Below are 10,480 nucleotides of genomic sequence, written 5' to 3' on the forward strand. Positions count from 1 at the left end.
GGGAACCATGGGCCTTATTCTCGGCCGAGGTTCACTCACCTTGCAGGGCTTAGTAGTCCACCCTGGAGTTATGGATTGTCAACATTCCCCTGAAATACAGGTCCTGTGCTCAAGCCCTAAAGGCGTTTTTTCTATTAGTAAAGGAGATAGGATAGCTCAGCTGCTGCTCCTCCCTGATAATACCAGGGAGAAATCTGCAGGACCTGAGATAAAGAAAATGGGCTCCTCAGGAAATGATTCTGCCTATTTGGTTGTATCTTTAAATGATAGACCTAAGCTCCGCCTTAAGATTAATGGAAAAGAGTTTGAAGGCATCCTTGATACCGGAGCAGATAAAAGTATAATTTCTACACATTGGTGGCCCAAAGCATGGCCCACCACAGAGTCATCTCATTCATTACAGGGCCTAGGATATCAATCATGTCCCACTATAAGCTCCGTTGCCTTGACGTGGGAATCCTCTGAAGGGCAGCAAGGGAAATTCATACCTTATGTGCTCCCACTCCCGGTTAACCTCTGGGGAAGGGATATTATGCAGCATTTGGGCCTTATTTTGTCCAATGAAAACGCCCCATCAGGAGGGTATTCAGCTAAAGCAAAAAATATCATGGCAAAGATGGGTTATAAAGAAGGAAAAGGGTTAGGACATCAAGAACAGGGAAGGATAGAGCCCATCTCACCTAATGGAAACCAAGACAGACAGGGTCTGGGTTTTTCCTTAGCGGCCATTGGGGCAGCACGACCCATACCATGGAAAACAGGGGACCCAGTGTGGGTTCCTCAATGGCACCTATCCTCTGAAAAACTAGAAGCTGTGATTCAACTGGTAGAGGAACAATTAAAATTAGGCCATATTGAACCCTCTACCTCACCTTGGAATACTCCAATTTTTGTAATTAAGAAAAAGTCAGGAAAGTGGAGACTGCTCCATGACCTCAGAGCCATTAATGAGCAAATGAACTTATTTGGCCCAGTACAGAGGGGTCTCCCTGTACTTTCCGCCTTACCACGTGGCTGGAATTTAATTATTATAGATATTAAAGATTGTTTCTTTTCTATACCTTTGTGTCCAAGGGATAGGCCCAGATTTGCCTTTACCATCCCCTCTATTAATCACATGGAACCTGATAAGAGGTATCAATGGAAGGTCTTACCACAGGGAATGTCCAATAGTCCTACTATGTGTCAACTTTATGTACAAGAAGCTCTTTTGCCAGTGAGGGAACAATTCCCCTCTTTAATTTTGCTCCTTTACATGGATGACATCCTCCTGTGCCATAAAGACCTTACCATGCTACAAAAGGCATATCCTTTTCTACTTAAAACTTTAAGTCAGTGGGGTCTACAGATAGCCACAGAAAAGGTCCAAATTTCTGATACAGGACAATTCTTGGGCTCTGTGGTGTCCCCAGATAAGATTGTGCCCCAAAAGGTAGAGATAAGAAGAGATCACCTCCATACCTTAAATGATTTTCAAAAGCTGTTGGGAGATATTAATTGGCTCAGACCTTTTTTAAAGATTCCTTCCGCTGAGTTAAGGCCTTTGTTTAGTATTTTAGAAGGAGATCCTCATATCTCCTCCCCTAGGACTCTTACGCTAGCTGCTAACCAGGCCTTACAAAAAGTGGAAAAGGCCTTACAGAATGCACAATTACAACGTATTGAGGATTCGCAGCCTTTCAGTTTGTGTGTCTTTAAGACAGCACAATTGCCAACTGCAGTTTTGTGGCAAAATGGGCCATTGTTGTGGATCCATCCAAACGTATCCCCAGCTAAAATAATAGATTGGTATCCTGATGCAATTGCACAGCTTGCCCTTAAAGGCCTAAAAGCAGCAATCACCCACTTTGGGCAAAGTCCATATCTTTTAATTGTACCTTATACCGCTGCACAGGTTCAAACCTTGGCAGCCGCATCTAATGATTGGGCAGTTTTAGTTACCTCCTTTTCAGGAAAAATAGATAACCATTATCCAAAGCATCCAATCTTACAGTTTGCCCAAAATCAATCTGTTGTGTTTCCACAAATAACAGTAAGAAACCCACTTAAAAATGGGATTGTGGTATATACTGATGGATCAAAAACTGGCATAGGTGCCTATGTGGCTAATGGTAAAGTGGTATCCAAACAATATAATGAAAATTCACCTCAAGTGGTAGAATGTTTAGTGGTCTTAGAAGTTTTAAAAACCTTTTTAGAACCCCTTAATATTGTGTCAGATTCCTGTTATGTGGTTAATGCAGTAAATCTTTTAGAAGTGGCTGGAGTGATTAAGCCTTCCAGTAGAGTTGCCAATATTTTTCAGCAGATACAATTAGTTTTATTATCTAGAAGATCTCCTGTTTATATTACTCATGTTAGAGCCCATTCAGGCCTACCTGGCCCCATGGCTCTGGGAAATGATTTGGCAGATAAGGCCACTAAAGTGGTGGCTGCTGCCCTATCATCCCCGGTAGAGGCTGCAAGAAATTTTCATAATAATTTTCATGTGACGGCTGAAACATTACGCAGTCGTTTCTCCTTGACAAGAAAAGAAGCCCGTGACATTGTTACTCAATGTCAAAGCTGCTGTGAGTTCTTGCCAGTTCCTCATGTGGGAATTAACCCACGTGGCATTCGACCTCTACAGGTCTGGCAAATGGATGTTACACATGTTTCTTCCTTTGGAAAACTTCAATATCTCCATGTGTCCATTGACACATGTTCTGGCATCATGTTTGCTTCTCCGTTAACCGGAGAAAAAGCCTCACATGTGATTCAACATTGTCTTGAGGCATGGAGTGCTTGGGGGAAACCCAGACTCCTTAAGACTGATAATGGACCAGCTTATACGGCTCAAAAATTTCAGCAGTTCTGCCGTCAGATGGACGTAACCCACCTGACTGGACTTCCATACAACCCTCAAGGACAGGGTATTGTTGAGCGTGCGCATCGCACCCTCAAAGCCTATCTTATAAAACAGAAGAGGGGAACTTTTGAGGAGACTGTACCCCGAGCACCAAGAGTGTCGGTGTCTTTGGCACTCTTTACACTCAATTTTTTAAATATTGATGCTCATGGCCATACTGCGGCTGAACGTCATTGTTCAGAGCCAGATAGGCCCAATGAGATGGTTAAATGGAAAAATGTCCTTGATAATAAATGGTATGGCCCGGATCCTATCTTGATAAGATCCAGGGGAGCTATCTGTGTTTTCCCACAGAATGAAGACAACCCATTTTGGATACCAGAAAGACTCACCCGAAAAATCCAGACTGACCAAGGGAATACTGATGTCCCTCGTCTTGGTGATGTCCAGGGCGTCAATAATAAAGAGAGAGCAGCGTTGGGGGATAATGTCGACATTTCCACTCCCAATGACGGTGATGTATAATGCTCAAGTATTCTCCTGCCTTTTTACCACTAACTGGGAACTGGGTTTGGCCTTAATTCAGACAGCCTTGGTTCTGTCTGGACAGGTCCAGATGACTGACACTATTAACACTTTGTCAGCCTCAGTGACTACAGTCATAGATAAACAGGCCTCAGCTAATGTCAAGATACAGAGAGGTCTTATGCTGGTTAATCAACTCATAGATCTTGTCCAGAAACAACTAGATGTATTATGACAAATAACTCAGCAGGGATGTGAACAAAAGTTTCCGGGATTGTGTGTTATTTCCGTTCAGTATGTTAAATTTACTAGGGCAGCTAATTTGTCAAAAAGTCTTTTTCAGTATATGTTACAGAATTGGATGGCTGAATTTGAACAGATCCTTCGGGAATTGAGACTTCAGGTCAACTCCACGCGCTTGGACCTGTCGCTGACCAAAGGATTACCCAATTGGATCTCCTCAGCATTTTCTTTCGTTAAAAAATGGGTGGGATTAATATTATTTGGAGATACACTTTGCTGTGGATTAGTGTTGCTTCTTTGATTGGTCTGTAAGCTTAAGGCCCAAACTAGGAGAGACAAGGTGGTTACTGCCCAGGCGCTTGCAGGACTAGAACATGGAGCTCCCCCTGATATATGGTTATATATGCTTAGGCAATAGGTCGCTGGCCACTCAGCTCTTATATCTCACGAGGCTAGTCTCATTGCACGAGATAGAGTGAGTGTGCTTCAGCAGCCCGAGAGAGTTGCAAGGCTAAGCACTGCAATGGAAAGGCTCTGCGGCACATATGAGCCTATTCTAGGGAGACATGTCATCTTTCATGAAGGTTCAGTGTCCTAGTTCCCTTCCCCCAGGCAAAACGACACGGGAGCAGGTCAGGGTTGCTCTGGGTAAAAGCCTGTGAGCCTAAGAGCTAATCCTGTACATGGTTCCTTTACCTACACACTGGGGATTTGACCTCTATCTCCACTCTCATTAATATGGGTGGCCTATTTGCTCTTATTAATAGAAAAGGGGGAACTGTGGGAAGCCGCCCCCACATTCGCCGTCACAAGATGGCGCTGACATCCTGTGTTCTAAGTTGGTAAACAAATAATCTGCGCAAGTGCCAAGGGTATTTACGACTACTTGTACTCTGCTTTTCCCGTGAACGTCAGCTCGGCCATGGGCTGCAGCCAATCAGGGAGTGATGCGCCCTAGGCAATTGTTGTTCTCTTTAAAGAGGGTTTGGGGTTTCGTTTTCTCTCTCTCTTGCTTCTCTCTCTCTTGCTTCTTGCTCTCTTGCTTCTTACACTCTGGCCCCATAAGAGATGTAAGCAATAAAGCTTTGCCGCAGAAGATTCTGGTTGTTGTGTTCTTCCTGGCCGGTCGTGAGAACGCGTCGAATAACATATAAGCCCTAACCTAACTTCTATTTTTAAGCCTGTCACTTGAAATAGAGCAGTGCCCTCTTTGTTGGCTATGCCTGGCATGCTGCTTTACAGAGAACATAGAGCAAGAGGTTACAAAACAATTCGTAAGAAAAATGCTCTGATTGTTGGCAAACACACCTTAATTTCTCAGAACACATGTGTATTCTGAATTGTGAGTTCATTTGCACTTGATAAGCTGTTTTCGACATCTTCTTCAAATTCCAAAGATAAACATTTGCCTGAGGGATTCTGTGATCTTCTTATCTTATTTATCCTCCCAACATATTCTCTTTCTCAAAAATGATATTCCAATATATGGTCAAAGTAGTTTTATCCCTAACTTATCAGGAAAATTTCCAAAAGTGACTCCTTCTGTAAACAGGTACCCTAGTTCACTCTGGTGTGAAGTCCCATAGTGATATTTCAAACTGGATCAAAGTACCTGTGCCATCTGTTTCCACACAAGTCAATAGAAATGAAATAACTTCATTAATTCTGCTTAGACCTGGATAATGAATAAAGTCAAAGAAGTATCCTAGCCAGCAACAGTCCTCAAAAGCCTTTGGAAGAAGGAATATGTTGCTTCCGTGTATCTCCTCAATGAACACAAACTATGAAAATAAAAAAAAATAAAAAAACTCTGAATAAGAATTGAAAATTGATAATCATTGCTGGAAACATACTCCACTGTATAAGGTACCAGAGACCTTTACCTTGGACAGAAGTTTATATGGCAACTTCACAGTCTGCCTCAAGAAGTTTCTGTCCTCCTCTTGCAGTAGGGATTCAGAGATTTCCTTTCCTACATGGGGCTCATATTTTCCAATGTTAACTTACTTTTTCTCACTAAACTGAATATAATGTCACAACTCTCCTAGGACTAACAAGGCCCTAGAACCTATTAGCAAAGCGTGGCCCAAAACATGTATTATTATACCTTACATTGAATATTCCTATTCCAACCATGTAGTTTTGAGCCTTTATTTCCTTAAAAGGCTTTTAGACCATGGGAGACTTATACCACTTATTCTACATAAAAGGGCATCTAACAATCCCTGTCTTCCCAGTAGGAGTATGGGTCTATTGTCTACTTCCATTTACCAAGTGTATTTTAAACATTCAGTTTCAGCAAAAGGGGCCTTTGGAAATCAAAATCTATTGAAAGGACTCTCAGAAGTAGCTTCTGTGTAGAAGGGGAGTTTCAGACCTCCACCCTCTGTACTAGGACACTTCAGATCCACCTCTGCAATTAAAGAACCAGCATAGATTCTCTACTGGATTTGCCTCACAAATACCCCGATCAACTAAGTTTTCTTTAAACATATCCCATTTGTCCAAGATATCCACACAACACATATGTGAACAATGTCACCTCACATTTCTCCCCTTTTAGATGATAGGGCAGAAAATAGAAAACTGAAATTGTCTCCCATATCCTGTGCCTCAAAATTGGTCATCAAAATGCCCCATTCGTATCTTTTATTCACAGATGTGTGCAGCTGAAAACAGCCTTGCGGAAACATCAATTCATGCATAACTATTTATCATGTTAGGAGATTGTTGTGACCATTGCCTGGACACTCAAAGTTGTTACACAGGGTATGTATATGGGGAAAATTCTTGGAAGCTAGTGAGGAAGAGTCTGAATCGTCTTACAGTTCTCAGTGGAGCCTAGGAAATTCCCATGATGACCATAGCTGAACTGGACATTTCTAACCTGGAAAATAAGACTTGGGACCTCTACTTTAGGATCCAAGATTTTCACGATTTCCCCTCTGTTGACTGTGGTCTTAGAATGTCTCATTCTGAGAAGAGGTTCTCAGAAGTCTTCTATTCCCAAGATGCCTCTCGCACTCCTTGCTTTTTGAAGTGGCCAAGAAAATTATCCTGTGTGAGGCTCAGTGAGCTTCAGTCTTTTCCTTTCCCCAAATATGGCCTTAGATCTTGGTGATATCTACAAGGGAGAACATTAACTACTGTATTTGACCAAAGGAAGGTGACAATTTTCTTTATACTAAAAGTGAAATTAGATATGCTCTGTTGAATCCTCAAGCATTCTCTTATGACTTTGAAGTATATCAAATGTATAATCTCTAAATAAGAAAGATTCAAGCTTTTCACCTTTTATAAGGATGGGTATGTGTGTTGGAGGCCTCATATCAGCAGGTGCATTCTGTCTTTTTGTTGGGCCAGAGTTTCAGACATCTTGGGGGAACAGTTTAATTGAGACAGGGATCCTACTACAGGAATGCCTTTTTCTTTAATATCTTTCAACCTCATTAATTCAACAACAGGGGTCAGATGCTTCAGTCTATTGATTGGGTGAAAATATCTGCATCTGAATCATTAAGCTGCTATTTGGGTCATTTATTTAGGAACATTTCTTAAACTTGTTGTATGTGTGTGTGTATGATAGCTAATGAAAAGAAAATCTCTAAAAATATATACTGTATATTGTAACAGAAATATAATGTTGGTTCTAGGGCCCCGATTTGCATTCAGTTCAAGATACAGGCATTAATCAGTGTTTCTCTGTGTTTCTTATAATGATTGTGGGTAACTGAAATAAGCAAAGCTAAACCAAACCAAACCAAAAGAAACAACCACGTCTATACATTGTCTTGTCTTCTACTGATTCACAATTTTTTAAAGTCCATGCTCTTGGATGTAACTACAGTTTGGAATTGTCCTGCCCCTACTCTGACTCATAATAACAGATTGCATTAGCTCAGATACCTTATTTTGTAATCTGAGTGCATGTGTGATTTAGATATTAGTTGATTGCTAAGAAAAAGCACAAACTGTGTAGGAAAGTGAATGAATGTTGCAGATGACATTCCAATATCATCCCCTTTGTAGGAGAGAATTTAAGAGAATCTTTATTCATACTAAGTGTTAGAGAAGTATATGTATATTGAGAGAGAGAGAGAGAGAGGGATTTCATCACAAAGAATAGAATATTGTTGAGCACTGATAGAAATTTTAGTACTTATATTGTATATTGCTTTTGCAGAAGACCTGCTTGCAATAAATAGCCTCTGTAGGTTTCTGAATTCAGATACTTGTAGTATGAATGCTAGGATGACTGTACTTATGAAGAAATAATGAGCAGGTGAAACAATCAGATGCAAATGTATGGAAACAAAAAATGGACAGAATCTGCTGAACCATTGGTTTAATTTGAGAAAGACTGAAGGAGGCTGAGGAGGACCAGCTGTCTCAACTACTATGGACCCAGAGTTCTCCCAAATGCTAGACAACCAAACAGGCAGCATATGCGAACTATCAGAAGGTCTCTAAAACATACACAGAAAAAAAATCTGCTTGATCTCTATTCAATCAGAAATGATGCACCAAATTCTCAACAAACTAGAGACACCAAGGTGTTTAGAGATCCGGTAGGGTGGAGACTTGCCCTTGGAGACAGGGAATGGGCAGTAGATATGGGATGTGGAACAGTAGGAAGGTGGACAATGAATGAATTAATTAATAAAAAATAATAGTGCCACGTAACCAGGTCCCCTATACTCTAATTCTGCAATCGGAATCCAAGAAAACTCACATGAACCCATAATAACATACACAAATATATATATATATATATATATATATATATATATATATATATATTTGAAATTTCATGATTTTGAAATTTATTTTAAAATAAAATTCACTGGAACACAGATTTTCTTTCATTCGAATCATTTACACACATTTGCTCTCCTAGTGTACCCAAAATATTGGTTATTCTTCATATAAAAGGCCAAAAATCTACTAACGTAGCTTTCATCTGGATCCACTCCAATTTTATCATTCATTAGATTGTAATCTGGATTTATTTGGACACGAATTAAATTTATATTTAACATTCACTTATTGGTGTTAGGTGGAGGTAAGGTAGAATATCAGGGTCATGTTGGTTTTCATTTCTCTACTGATATGATCATTGATTTCAATAAACAATACCCTGCTGGGGGCTAGAAAGATGGCTCAGTGGAGTTCATGTATTCTCGGCAACTCCGTAAAATTCCAGGCATGTCTATTCATATCTGCAACATTGTGGGGTGGAGACAGGTAGATATCCCAATAGTGTATTGGCCAGTCAAACTAGTCAAAATGGTGAGAGGGTTTCACTCTAAGAGAGCAAGTGTTGAAGACATTCTACACATTACTTAACATATGTGTATGTGTGACATCAGACTTGGGAACAGAAACTGCACTCATATACAGACACTAATCACCCTACCATACCACCCATGAAACCTTGAGTTCCACAGATCTATAACCTATGTGTCTCTATGAAATATGAAGATTTATACTCTCATTGTCTTGATAATCCTGTTTTCTGTCAAATGCTAGAAGCTAAACCAGTGTATTCTCAGACTCAGGATGATACGTCATAACTTTTGGACTTTCTGGAATAGCAACCAACTATCAGCAGAGACACTTTTCAATTTACCCTGGCGTACAGGTTCAGAAATTCAGTCCATTTTCATCAAGGTGGGAATATGGCAGGATCCTGGTAGGCATGTGCATTTGCAGCTGAGAGTTCTACATCTTCATCTGAAGGGTGCTAGGAAATGTGTAGCTTTCAGGCATCTGGGCAGAGGGCATTAAAGTCCATGTTCACAATGATAAATTTCTTTCAACAAGGCCAAACTTACTGCAACAAGGTTATTAGCTCCAAGTAGTGCCACTCCCTGGGCCAAGAATAGTCAAAATATCAAATGTGTTTTTGAATGTTTGTGTTTGTGTTACTTTGGGTTTTATTGCCATCATGACCACACCAGACAACAAACACAAACAAAGAGAGACAGAGAATAAGTGAGAGAGAGAGAGAGATACAGAGACAGAGACATAAACAGAGACAGAGACAGAGACAGTGACAGAGACAGAAACAGAGACTGAGACAGAGACAGAGACAGAGACAGAGACAGAGACAGAGACAGAGACAGAGTGAAGAGTCTCCAGGATCACAGTAACTCTTGAACACTTTGTAACTTATTTTCAGAGGTTTAATCCATTATTATCATGACTGGAAATATGGAAGCATTCAGACAGACACAATGCTAGAGAAGGAGCTGAGAGTTTTACATCTTGATACACAGGTAGATGATGGAGACTGTGTGTCACACTGGGGACAGCTTAAGCATAGCCGATCTCAAAGTCCACAAGCACAGTATTACATTTCCTCCAACAAGGCCACATCTACTCCAACAGGGTCACACATACTTCAACAAGGCCACACCTCCTAACAGTGCCACTCCTACTGGCACTATTTGTTCAGGACCTTTAAAAGTATTCTTAAAACTGTTCAATGGACAAAAGGTAACTTTAATGAAATAAGTACAGAACGATTGAAAAAATAAACTGGAATATGGATGTCTTGATTACTGTTCTATTGATGTGAGACATCATGACCACACCAAATTATAAGATGAAATATTTAATTGTGGCCTTACAGTTTCAGAGGGCGACTCCAGGACATCATGGTAAACACCATGGTGACAGGCATGCACACATGTATAGAGCAGTAGCTGAGAGCTCACAAACAATACTCCAGACAACAAACACAAATAGAGAGAGACAGAGAATGAGAGAGAGAGAGAGAGAGAGACAGAGACAGAGACAGAGACAGAGACAGAGACAGAGACAGAGACAGAGTGACAGAGACAGACAGAGGCAGAGACAGAG

This window comes from Mus musculus, chromosome Y (genome assembly GCF_000001635.26).
Source record: "Mus musculus strain C57BL/6J chromosome Y, GRCm38.p6 C57BL/6J".
In the NCBI taxonomy this organism is placed as follows: domain Eukaryota; kingdom Metazoa; phylum Chordata; class Mammalia; order Rodentia; family Muridae; genus Mus; species Mus musculus.